This window comes from Uranotaenia lowii, chromosome 3 (genome assembly GCF_029784155.1).
Source record: "Uranotaenia lowii strain MFRU-FL chromosome 3, ASM2978415v1, whole genome shotgun sequence".
Lineage (NCBI taxonomy): Eukaryota > Metazoa > Arthropoda > Insecta > Diptera > Culicidae > Uranotaenia > Uranotaenia lowii.
In genome coordinates this window covers 192,759,000-192,772,320 of record NC_073693.1, presented here as the reverse complement: position 1 = coordinate 192,772,320, position 13,321 = coordinate 192,759,000, and the positions used below count along the sequence as shown (strand labels likewise).

Here is a 13,321-nt window from a genome sequence, read left to right as displayed (position 1 = left end):
CAGCAATTGTAAAGAGCGCTTCTCCACCAACCCAATCAAATAATGTTTTCACTGCTCTGCCAGTTGACGAGGATACGGACTCAGATTATGAAGGGCAACCATTTATCATGCTGGAGAACTCCAGAAAACGCGTCAAAGCACCTTCCCCAAAGATAAAAAGAAAAATTCCTCCGGTTAGTCGTCCGTTCAACTTTAGTAACAATAAAGATAAGCAAATTCCTCCTGGATTCCGAGGGAATTCTTCACCATCGAATGACCCAGCTGTTGCAGGAACATCGAAAGATTCAACACCTAATGTTGTTGTTTCGCCAGCATCTACTGCCCAACCCGGACTTTTTAAGTTTTCTGACATTGTAAACGGAATATTCTCGTTTTTTGAAATTCCCGATTCCGTCAAAACCATTGTTACCTCGATGCTTCCCATCATAAAGACACTTTTCCAGCAATTGATGCAAACTTGGCCCCTCCTTTCAGTGTTTATCTCTCTCGATGGCTAATTTAAGCCGAGAGGTCGGAGATATCACTGTTTTACAGTGGAATTGTCGTAGTCTAATCCCTAAACTGGATCCGTTCAAATTTCTTCTTCATGAAACTAACTGCGATATTTTTGCATTGTCCGAAACTTGGCTATCAATCAAACATCTCATTCCACGATTTTAATATTATCCGTCTAGATCGTGACGATTCTTATGGAGGGGTGCTTTTGGGGATCAATAAGCGTCATTCCTTTTACAGAATTCACCTTCCTTTATCAGGCGGAATTGAAGCTGTTGCATGTCATACAACTATAAGAGATAAGGACTTATGTGTTGTCAGTTTGTACTGGCCTCCGAGAGTTATAGTGGATCGAAGTCACCTGGAGGACCTGTGTTCAGTATTGCCTGAGCCAAGGTTGATCCTGGGAGACTTCAATTCACACGGAACTGTCTGGGGAGAACAAATTGACGATAGTCGTTCTACTCTTATCTATGACATTTGTGACAGTTTCAATTTAACAGTTTTGAACTCGGGTGAAAAAACACGTGTACCTAAACCACCTGCAAGAGAAAGTGCAATTGACCTCTCACTCTGCTCAAGTTCACTATCATTGGATTGCCGGTGGAAGGTTATCCTTGATCCCAATGGTAGTGATCACTTGCCAATCAAAATTACTATCACCAATGGGGTCAGCTCTTCAAACACAATAAATATGACATATGACCTTACAAGACACATCGATTGGAAAAAGGACGAGGAGACAATAATATCAGCTATCGATTCTATGCATGTTTTACCTCCTCTGGAGGAGTACCACTTTCTCTCGCGTTTGATACATGATAGTGCCGTTAGTGCTCAAACGAAACCCATCCCAGATTCATATGTACATCGCAGGCCTCCTAATCCATGGTGGGACTCCCAGTGTTCTAAACTGCATGAGAACAAATCGAAAGCATTCAAAGCTTTCCGAAAACATGGAACTCTCGATCTATTCCAATCATACGTATCATTAGAAAATCAATTTAAAAATTTGATAAAAGGTAAAAAACAGGCCTACTGGCGAAAGTTTGTTGGAGGTTTGTCACGCGAAACTTCTCTCAGTACCTTGTGGAAAGTGGCACGAAGCATGCGTAATCGGTCTTCAACAAATGAAAGCGAAGAACAGTCGCATCGATGGATTTTCCATTTCGCAAAAAAAAATATGTCCCGATTCCGTTCCTGTACAAAAAATTTCGCGAGAAGTGTTACCAGATAAGTGTGATCTGGATTCCAGCTTTTCTATGATAGAATTTTCACTTGCTCTTCTCTCTTGTAATAATTCAGCTCCGGGAATTGATAAAATTAAGTTCAACTTGCTGAAAAACCTTCCTGACGTAGCAAAATTTCGCTTGCTCAGCTTATTTAACCAATTCTTAGAGCATAATATTGTTCCCGAAGATTGGAGACAAGTGAAAGTTATTGCTATCCAAAAGCCTGGAAAACCTGCGTCCGATTTTAACTCGTACCGTCCAATAGCGATGTTGTCTTGTATACGGAAATTAATGGAGAAAATGATTTTGTTCCGATTGGATAAATGGGTGGAAACAAATGGTCTCCTTTCAGATACTCAATTTGTCTTGGCTTGCTTTCTTCAGAGATACAAATGGCGTACGCAAAACGTGAGCAAATGGCTTCAGTGTTTCTAGACATAAAGGGAGCTTTTGATGCAGTCTCAATAGAGGTGTTGTCAGACAAGTTGCACTCCCGGGGTCTGCCCCCTCTTTTGAACAACATCTTATACAGCTTGCTTTGTGAGAAACATCTGAACTTTGCTCTCGGAGATATTGCAATTAGAAGGATTACATACATGGGCCTTCCCCAGGGTTCATGTTTGAGTCCGCTTTTGTATAACTTTTACGTAAGTGACATCGATGATTGCCTATCTGAAGGTTGCACTCTAAGACAACTTGCAGACGACAGTGTAGTATCTGTAACAGCATCTACAGAGTCCTATTTGCACAGGCCTTTACAAGATACTTTAGACAGATTGTCATCCTGGGCTTTGAAGCTTGGGATTGAGTTTTCTCCAGAGAAAACCGAGATGGTGGTTTTCTCTAAGAAACATAGACCAGCTCAACCGAAGCTTCAGTTTCTAGGAAGAACAATTTCTCAGTCGAGGTGCTTTAAGTATCTTGGGGTTTGGTTTGATTCCAAGTGTACCTGGCGAACTCACATTGAGTATCTGAAGGGAAAATGCCAGCAAAGGGTTAATTTTCTCCGTTCAATTACCGGCACCTGGTGGGGAGCCCATCCGGAAGATCTGATTAAGTTATATCGTACAACTGTTCTCTCAGTGATGGAGTATGGAAGTTTTTGTTTTCAATCAGCTGCCAAAACTCACCTCCTTAAACTAGAACGTATTCAATATCGTTGTCTTCGAATAGCGCTGGGTTGTATGCCCTCAACGCATAATATGAGTCTTGAGGTTTTAGCTGGCATACTCCCGCTGAAAGATCGGTTTTATTCATTATCTCTCCGGTTCCTCATCAGGTGTGAGGTCATGAACCCATTGGTGATTGTAAATTTCGAACAGCTACTTGAGCATAAACTTCAAACAAGATATATGACTATATATTATGAGTTCATGTCTATGCAGGTTAATCCTTCGTCGTTTTCCTACATTCGTGTTTTTCACCCTGAATACGACACTTCTTCTGTCCAGTTTGATTTGTCCATACAGCATGAAATCCGTGAAATTCCGGAACATCATCGCCCCCTCATTGTTCCGAGAATTTTTGATGCGAAGTATGGGCACGTCAATGCTGATAAAGTGTACTTTACTGATGGTTCCCTCATAGATGAGTGTACCGGGTTTGGAGTGTTCAACCAAATATATAGTGCCTCATTCAGTCTCCAGTATCCATGCTCAGTTTATGTAGCGGAGTTAGCAGCTATTCTTTGGGCACTAGACAACGTAGCCTCAAGACCCGTTGAACACTACTATATTGTAACGGATAGTCTCAGCTCTGTCGAGGCTATTCGATCAAAAAGAACCGGAAAGCACTCACCATACTTCCTTGAGAAAATACGGATAACATTGAGTGCTTTATTAAGACGCTGCTTTTTGATTACCTTTGTTTGGGTCCCCTCACATTGTTCGATATCGGGCAATGAGAGGGCTGACTCTCTTGCAAAGGTGGGTGCTGTTGATGGCGACATTTATCAGCGTCAAATCGCCTTCAACGAGTTTTACTTTTTAGTCCGTAAAAACGCCCTTGTCAACTGGCAGCGCAAATGGAACGAAAATGATAAGGGTCGATGGCTCCACTCGATTATCCCAAAGGTAAGCCTCAAACCCTGGTTCAATAGATTGGACCTGAATCGTGATTTTATTCGAACGTTTTCTCGTCTCATGTCTAATCATGGCTCCTTAGACGCGTTACTCTATCGTGTGAATCTTGCTAGCAGCAACTTGTGCCGTTGCGGCCAAGGTTACCATGACATCGAGCATATTGTTTGGTCTTGTGAGGACCACCTTATCGCCAGAGCGAAATTTATAGACTCTCTTCGGGCCCGAGGGAAACCACCTAACGTCCCGGTGAGGGATGTGTTGGCTGTGGTAGACCTAGACTACATGTTCGAAATATACCTTTACCTTAAATCTATTGATCTTCGTATATAAGACTACTTTCTCTTTACCTTATTTTTTCTCTAACTATAGTTTTAAACAATGAATTGTAAATAAAAAAACAAGTGTTTGGCTCCTTAAAACCAGCTGTCCGAGCCGTTTCAAATAAACGAAATTGTTAAAAAAAAAAACATCCAGCACTAGTAGAAAACTCACCAACCCTGATTTTAAGTAACAATATCAATAAAGAGTCTTCATTTATGCAAGCTTTATTAAACTATAATTTTTTCCTTCATTTGCCCAGGGATCAACTGAAAAAAAATTCATGGTAATTGTATGCGTTCTAGTAATGCTAGTATAAGAGAAGGTTTCGTGTTCATGGCATCATTTTCCGGTACAAATCGCAGATGAAGTAAAAAAAAAATTCATTTGAATGGAATGTTCAATTATCAATTTCCAACTTTTTCTAAACTAGAATTTTTTTACCATTCAATGTTAAATTTGAAACACAGAATATTATTTCTCAGCGGAAAAAAATGGAACGAGAAATAATTAATATTAATCATTCAATTAACGAATGAAATTCAATCTACCAGTTTTGAGGACATACAACTAAAATCAACCGAGTCCACAGCATAATTTTGAACAGACTGTCGTATACCACTCAAAATTGCTATTTCCCCTTCCCAAATCTTGCTGCTTGTTCTACAACATTTCTCCTTTGTCAAACTAAACCAGGCGGATGAAAATTTCCCGCCTCGCTTGTTGACTGTAAAACAAAAATGTACTCCATTCTATCAGCAAGCAATTTAAAAGTTAATTTAAAGATCAAATCAAGCGCGGACGTTGCGATACCTACGTACTGTACTGACTGGTGACAGCGCTATTTAAAAGCTCAAACAAAGTACAGCCGGGAAAATTGTTGTCCCGGTTCTTCCAATCTGCAAAAATGTTACCCTGAATTGATGAATTATATATAACTTTAATCCAATTTGTTAAAAAATCTTGTTTAGAAACTTGATATCTTAAGACATCGAGAAATAAAGATAAAAGTTATTCAATTAAATAAGATAATTTTCAAAAAGATTATTTGCGTTCAGGTGATAACTTTTAAGTTCTTAAATGTCGTTTTTTTATTGATCTGGAAACAACTTGTCCTTACCTTCTTAACAAGATAATTTAATAGATTTCCGATATTCATTTGTTATAAAAATAGCGAAAACAGGTTTTATTAATCAAACCAGGATTCTCACACAAAAATTTATTGATGGAAGTTTTACATCCATTTATCGTAAATTGAGGCCCCAAAAATCAGAGGGAAAATCAACGATTTGATGTAAAGTATGCTAACTAAGTTTCTTCCAACTTTCAATTTCCAACTTCATTCGAAAATGATAAGTAAGTTGAAAGTTATGGTGGAGAAAGAATCTAAAAAAGAATAAAACCTTTTCAACAGCCTTTTCTGTCAATTTTTTTACAACTAGCCAATCTGGTATTCTCCGTTCTTCTATACATTGAATGATAAATTATCAATGTTGATCTGTTTTTGATCTGTTCTTCCAAGATAGTGAAACTACATTTAATTATTGAGAACAGAGGTAAGCAACCTTCTGAATCAACACATTTAATTTGAAATTCTTTTTGCGGGCCGCATTAAAATAAAATTAAGAATAGTTTGCAGAGCTTTGCGTAATTTTTTATAACGACAAATTTTTGACAAAAACAAAACTGAAGAAGGATAAATAATGTTCATAAACATTCTTTATAGATTTAGGATGATTAAATCAGCCAAAATTGACCAGGTTCATCACTAAATCTTGATGATTTTCCAATAATTGAAATGTTTTAATCGATTTAAAATCTTTAGCAAATATTCTTTTTTGGCAACTACGTAATATCCTTGCTTCCATCCTTTATTAAAAACGAAAAACTTTGAAAGTCTTTCTGTTGTTCGGAAAAAGATATTGTTTAGGCACCGGAACTATTTCGGACACGATTAGAAACGCGACGTTTACTTTTGATTCGAACTTAACTTCAATAACGACACTTTATTTTCCGATCGTATAATTGGTGGTTTATTGGGCAAAGTACACTAGTTGGTAGTTTGGTTTAGACTGTGTTCCTACTACCTAGCTAACAGCTGTAAATCAAGTATAAAAAAACCTTTCTTTTTATTCTACACTTGTAAAGCAATTCTTGGTAGTGGTAAATTATACGGAGAGGAAATTAGCATATCTTTTACAGTGCTGTTACTCTGAGTGTATTTTCCCTATACTGAACAGAGCTTATTTCTTCCGAAAGCTCTTTTAGGTCTGTTTCGGGTTAGTCTAAATTCCCGTCAGTTAGTGTCAGCTCTTTCTCTTACTACCACAACTGAGCGGTGAGTTTACACTCAAACAGATATGAACTGTTTTCTGAGAAAAACCCTTTTCTGTTCGAACCGATACGATGTTTTCTGTCATCATCACTTCAATTTTAAAAATTTAATGGAGCTTAGTCATAGCGTTTATTTTCTGTGCCCAGTTCAAAAAAGTTTTTTCAATTTATTAAAAAAATTTCCTGATGCCATTTTTTGTATAAACAGTGATTTTCTTTTGAATTTCAAGTTCCGTAAGAAATTATTCCAATGAGATGTTGAGCAAGGTTTGAAAATAATGAAATATTCATTTTTTTCAGAGATTTTTAATCAGATTTGTCAATGTTCCAGTTTACATTTATAAATTTAATTTATTTTTTTTACAGATTTCATAAATTTTATTTATTAAATTTAGATTAAGGTTGCCAGATTTTTTTGCACGTTTCCGGGCCGGAAAAACTGGGCTATTTTTATCTAAAAACCTGGCGAAATTGGTGCAAGGAATCTAAGAACTTATTTTGACTTATTCAGGAGCGCTGCATCCAAAGGTTTTTGGTCAGCTCTAGTTTTCGAGATAACTTTAAAAAAAAGGTAAGAAATTAGTTATTAAATTTGAGTACCGTAAACTGGGGGAACTTTGATCACCGGAACTTTGATAAACATGAAATTTTTACAGACTAAGTCTGAAGTTATATTTCTGAAAACTGTGTTCTACGTTTGAAAGCCAAAAATTGAGTTTCAAATAGGCTTAATTTGGCATGTAGTTAGAGATTTTTTATTAGACTTCAAATGTAGTTTTAAAGTTCAAAATATCTGTTTTTTCGAAGACTCCAAAACAAATACTTCTCCCGATAAAATGATAGCATTTAATCGGTAAATGGGTTGTTTTTTTTTAAAGTTCAACTTTTTCCTTTGTATAAGTATAGTTTTAGAGTTATTTTTATGGTCATTCTATAATAATTTTTGAACATTAAAAAAACGGACATTTTATATGAGGAAGCCTTTATAGAACAAATGGCTAAAAACCCTATCAAATCATTAATTTGAATAAAAAAGAACATAGGAACAGAGGGAGGACCTAGGGAATTGCATGAAGGTGAAATTTCATTTGTTTTTGAGGCCAACAAATATTGAGAAATGTTTATAATTTTTGCCCCTGAATGTATGCAGTAACATTGTCCATATAATGAATTTCTGTGAATTGTTGAATTCGATTTTTTGAAAGCGTTGTATCTCTGATACAAGAATATCTTGGCAATGTCTGAGTCCATGGTTAAAAGAAGGGTAAATTGATTGAAAAATTAGCTTTTGGTTTTTATGTCGGTTTATTGATTTATCAGTTATGAAAGATCTATTTTACCCAAAACTGATCAATTTAGAATTTTTCACACGCCTTATCACCAAAACTAGAAGCGCCCTAGCTTTAACTATCCACCTATCATTTCCTATCTTTCAATTTCATTCTACTAGAGTTCATCTCGCCGAAATGCCATTAAAATATTATAACGATTTAACTAACTGAACGATGACTTCTTCATAATTCTTAAAGTAGGGGAGATGGGGGCATAATGGCCACCTTAAGGAAAACGCTTATTTGACCATAGAGAACAGCTGTAATATGTGAATTACATCATTGTTTCGTGTTCAGACACTCAAATAGTCTATTGCCTAATTGGATGAAACTTGAAAAAGTAGATAAAAACGTTTAAAAATGCATTTTAAAAAATTTTGCCGAAAGCTGAAAACCAGTCACTGTAGAGGCATAATGAGAAACCCCCCGAGGCAGTATGAGCACCATTAATGAAGGCATAATGAGCGTTTTCTGCCGGGAATTCTAGCAGCAAATTCGATTCGATGAAGTCAACTGAGTAATAGAGCTACAGCTTGACTTGTATCGTCTGACGATTTGGCCAATTGGTAAGATGTCGTGGAGGTAATCAGTAGGCTCGAGTTCGATTCCTGGTCGAGGTGATTTTTTTTTCATGTATCATTCATGATCATGATTGCACTAAACGGTGAGGCGTAGATTCATCAAACAAAGCAATAACAAAATAATCTAGGTCTGTTTGTAGAATTCAAAGAATGAACACATGCTCATACATTATGTTTCTGGTGTTTTGTTTGACGGCTGATGCTTTGATGCTGTTAGCCGTATAATGTAACAATAAAAAAAATCAATCATGAATGGTATGTGCAAAAATGCCCTCGAACAGGAATCGAACTCGAGTCTACTGATTACCTCTCCGACACCTTACCAATAGGCCAAATCGACAGACAAAACAAGCCAAGCTGTAGCTCTATTATTCAGTTGACTTCATCGAGTTGAATTCGCTGCTAGATTCCCCGGCAGAAAATGCTCATTATGCCTTCATTGAAAGTGCTCTGTTCGCCTCCAGTGAACCAATTAAAGTAAAAAAGCGTTTTAAAATTGATTATAGTGAAAAATCAAAAATTTTATGATGTTGAAAATTGAGAAACAATGTGTAGATCATGTTGCATTGCGTACATTTCAGATAAAAATGATTTAAAGGTCATAAAAGCTTATTTGGTGGTGCTCAAAAATTATAATATTTTCGTCACTTGAGAACCTAGCTGGCAATTATTTAATATTTCTGTAAAGATGAGAAGGATATTTCTTTTTTGGCGAAAAATTAATTACTATTAATACTAAATTAGTACGCAACAAATCCTTATGAAAATTTGTTTAAGGAAATACGTACTTATGTAGAAAAAAGGAGTGCTCATTATGCCCTGGGTGCTCGTTATGCCCTCATCTCCCCTACGTATTTAAAAACCCGTTACGAAATCAACTTTATTGAATCACACTTCAAGAGATTTATGCAGCGTTAGTTAGATTCATAAATAATTAGGCAAACATACTAGCTTCCGAGTAGTTCTCCTCGCACGCAACGGCAAACACAAACTTGTTCATTACGATTCAAACTATTCGGCAGACTTGGGAGGATTCAGATTAACGTCGTCTCCGGGTGCAGTTCGTTGCTGTTGATTTGGTGTTTGGTTTGCGTAATCTCATTTCAGGAACAAAGCACATACATTGTAACCCACACGCCCAAGCCAGGATTCACCCATTATTTACTAAGTACATCACGAAACGAAAATGATCCCGAGGAAGCTAGAATTTGGGATGCTGCTGCCGTTTCGTTGCAGAGTCAGAGTCAGAGTTCTCCCACCGCAGACAGATGGAGAATCGGAGTTACAAACCGCACTCAGGGGCACCCGTGATGAAAGTTAGATTACATTTGAATAAATTATTTCTCTACATACACTGCTGTGACGGGCTTGAGCGGTGTATAGTGGGTAGTTTTTCGTCTTCGGTTTTTATGGCTGGACAAACTCGTGGAATTGTCTGACAAACATCCTCCTTCTTTTCCAGAATCCGTGTTCGGGTGTTGAATCTGGCATTATATGTATGTACTTCTATGTGTGTGGAACAGGTAAGGATTCCAGTCAGGTGTGCTCGGGATGAAAGTGCTTCTGACGTGTGCCATGCATACAGCCCGCAACTACTGGCTACATAGTACACGTTTTCAGGTTAAGTTACATGACGGCGGCAGCTATGAGATGGCGAAATGCTTAAAGTTAAGTACACTCTTGACGAATAATGAATGTGTTTGCCCTAGGATCAGAACCACCGCAAGATAGGACACAAAGAATGGTTTTGTCGATTCCCGCAAGCTTGTTCGACATGATGCGCCTTGTTTGGTTTAAAATGTTCTTCTCAAAAAAAAAAAAAACGTTTCCAGTAGCTAGGTATAATTTTGTGGTAAAAGGGAAGAATATTAAAGAACCATCCATCATGTCAACAGATTTTTTTTTTATCGAAGGTGACAACCCTTATGTCATATGGAAAAACCTACCCATCATCTCCGACATCGACGCTGGAATCATTTTTGCAACACTCGAAGCAAAGAAAACTAATTTATTTAACGTTACTCTTTGAACTTCCGCCGTCACACTTTTGCTTCGTGATTTTTTTTTCTTCTTCTCCAGAAACAGATATCACCGGAACTGAGTAAAAAGTGCTTCTTTAATTACATTTAGCGACCATCATCACACCCTCAATGCTCTCAAGAAGAACAGTAAACGCTAAGCATCCGGTACGAGGTAAAACTGCTGGTAGTAGTAATGTGGAGGTTTCTTTTGTCACTTTTTTCATTAAATTTCCCAAATTTTACCCATTTTTCACAGGATACATACTTTCTCTTCCACTGGAGAAAAGCACCAACTGTTGACAACGGTTTCCCGACGTCGTAAAACTTGCCGCATATGCTGTTGAGATCACTTTAATTATACACCGACCGCGTTAAACGAGAGCTTTCAGATTATATATTCAACATCAGCATAGGACCGGTAAATACAGCAACAATAATACTGCTGGGATACACTGTGGCACTGTTGTAATCAAGCTTCAACCATATTTCATAGCATCAAACACTGAGTGTATTACGATTCCGGCTCTTCAGACTTGACAAAAACCGACAGATGCCGAGGAAAAAATGGAAACCCAACACAATGCCCAAAAGTGGAACCTTTTAGATCCTGTTGGTTTGATGATCCTTCTCCAACGGTAATGTAATCCAATTTTCGTCATTCAATTATGCTGCCTTTATCGGTCGGATGGGTGACATTTCTGCTGCTTTTCACCGACGCTCTACGCTCTGGGTGGCGCCTAAGTATATGTGTATCCAAAGTGTTATTGTTATTCCGTAGGTTTAAACCAGCCTAAACATACAACGATATTCATCCTAAATCGCACCATAAACCCCACCGCAAACTGCACTAAGAAAACACACCTTCAAAGCCCTCAAACGGCAAAAATCGTTGAACCGTAGATGTGTCACCGCATAGAACGCTCAACTCGCACACTTGGCCCAACTCTTCAGCTCCCTCTAAGCACGCACGCTAAATTCGTTTTCTTCCGCGCGTTATTCGCGGTTTCCAATTTATTTTTAGAGTACGCGCAAATTATTCCACATTTGGTTTGAATTCCGATTGTACGACAGAGCACGTGTACCCAGTACTCCACAATCCCATCAACCGCCTGTCTCACTGTTTAGATAATGGTTAATCTAGCGGGTAAAAACCATACGCAAACCGATATCTATTTTCCCGTTTTCGCAAAACCACAGAAAGCATCGACAGCTCAATGAAATGCGAAAGAAAAACCGCCCGCGCGAATTCCGCCACCCATTTCCGATTTTTGTCACTCACAGCATCCAATCCACACACAATGGCCAATCGACACGACGACACCTAGCCACGATAGTCGGGAAAATCGCGCGCGTCCTCACGCAAGACGAGACTCACTCTCTCTCTCTCTCCTCACAGTCGCCCACACTCAAATCCTTTAGAGCGAATCGGGATGTGTCCTCTGGAGCCAAAAGGAAAGTTCCAATTCGCGTGCACACCGTACGAATGTTTGCCTTCGACTGATGAAAACAAAAGCAAATCCCACGAACGCATCCTCACGAAACCCCGTGGTCCGGAATACGAAAATTCATCCGAGAAAAACATTCCAATCGGACTGAACCCGTTCGTCGGAGTAAAATTCATCCTCTCTCGAGCACTTTTCAATAACAACACCCGGGAAATTCCGACGCTCAACTCGGGCGGGAAACCTATAGCAGCATGCAACAGAGCAAAATAAAACAAACCTAAACTGCCAGAAGCAACAACAGAGAGCCAGCCAGTCAACCAGCTGGCGGCATTCGGATTCATGGCACGCGTCGTCTGAGGAGAAGAGTAACGGAATGAGAAAACCTGCGCACGTGCCACGGATTTTCCCGAGTTTTTCCGTTCACGTTCACACAATCGATGAACACAGTTCACTCGACGCCCAGGTTGAAAACAAAACTTTTTTTTTGCTTGTACTGTTCAAACCGTAGAGGTGTTAAACACCACGCGTTCCCTTTCTATCTGTTTCTCCTACCTATAAGCAGTGCTATAAGTGACAAAGTCGAGCAAAGTTTCGATTTTCGATTGTGTATATCTATAATTATTTTAACAAGTGAAGTTGTCAGTAGGCTTAATTTATCAAAAAAAAAACTTATATTCATGAACTTTTATATGAAACAAATAAAAACTTTAGCGGTTTTCGGCCCCATATGATTACTCGATCAGAAGAGAATAACAAAATAATAACAAGATTAGATATTTTGATGTCCAGTTTTTCCTATCAAATTGAGGTAGGGGAGATAAGGGCATAATTTTCACTTTAAGGAAAACGCTTATTTAATCATAGAAAACTGCTATTATATATGAGTTTCATCATTTTTTCGTGTTCAGCCAATAAAAAAGTCTATATCCTAACTGGCTTTTTGAAATGAAGAGTTAATCACCGTAAATTAATTTTATGAAATTATTTTATCGGCTATATCGGTGAAATTTTAACTGGCTGAAACTTGAAAGAGTAGATAAAAACGTTTAAAAATGCATTTTAAATTTTTTTTTGCCGAAAGCTGAAAACCAGTCACTGTAGGCGCATAATTAGAACCCCCCCCCCCCCACCCCCTGGGGCAGTATAAGCACCAGGAATCGGGGCACGATGAGCATTTTCTACTGTATAATCTAGCAGCGAATTCAACTGGATGAAGTCAACTGAATAATAAAACTACAGCTTGACTTGTTCAATTCCTCATGCGTTAAACAGAGAATAGCCTCCACTCCAATTTCACTCCGATTAGTTGTCATTCTTATGGAAATGATGGTGAAAATTTAGAAACAATGTGTACATAATGTGGCAATGCGTACATCATAGATCAAGATGATTTAAATGTCATAAAAGTTTATATCGTGGTGCTCAAAAATTAAAATATTTTCGTCACTTGAAAACCTAGCTAGTTTTTTTTAAATATTTCTGT

General features: G+C 38.0%; 1 protein-coding gene across 7 annotated transcripts in view; it reads right to left on the bottom strand.

Moving 5' to 3' along the window:
• Positions 1-11,877, bottom strand: part of LOC129757752 (protein eva-1) — a 672,047-nt gene extending 660,170 nt beyond the window's left edge. For 2 of the 7 annotated variants that reach the window (XM_055755046.1, XM_055755052.1), the window contains exon 1: positions 10,319-11,877. The gene's annotated coding sequence lies outside the window, so the exon portion shown is untranslated. The remainder of the gene's footprint in view (positions 1-10,318) is intronic. The other 5 variants (XM_055755047.1, XM_055755049.1, XM_055755048.1 and 2 more) reach the window with 5 other exon arrangements.
• Positions 11,878-13,321: the final 1,444 nt, after the last annotated feature.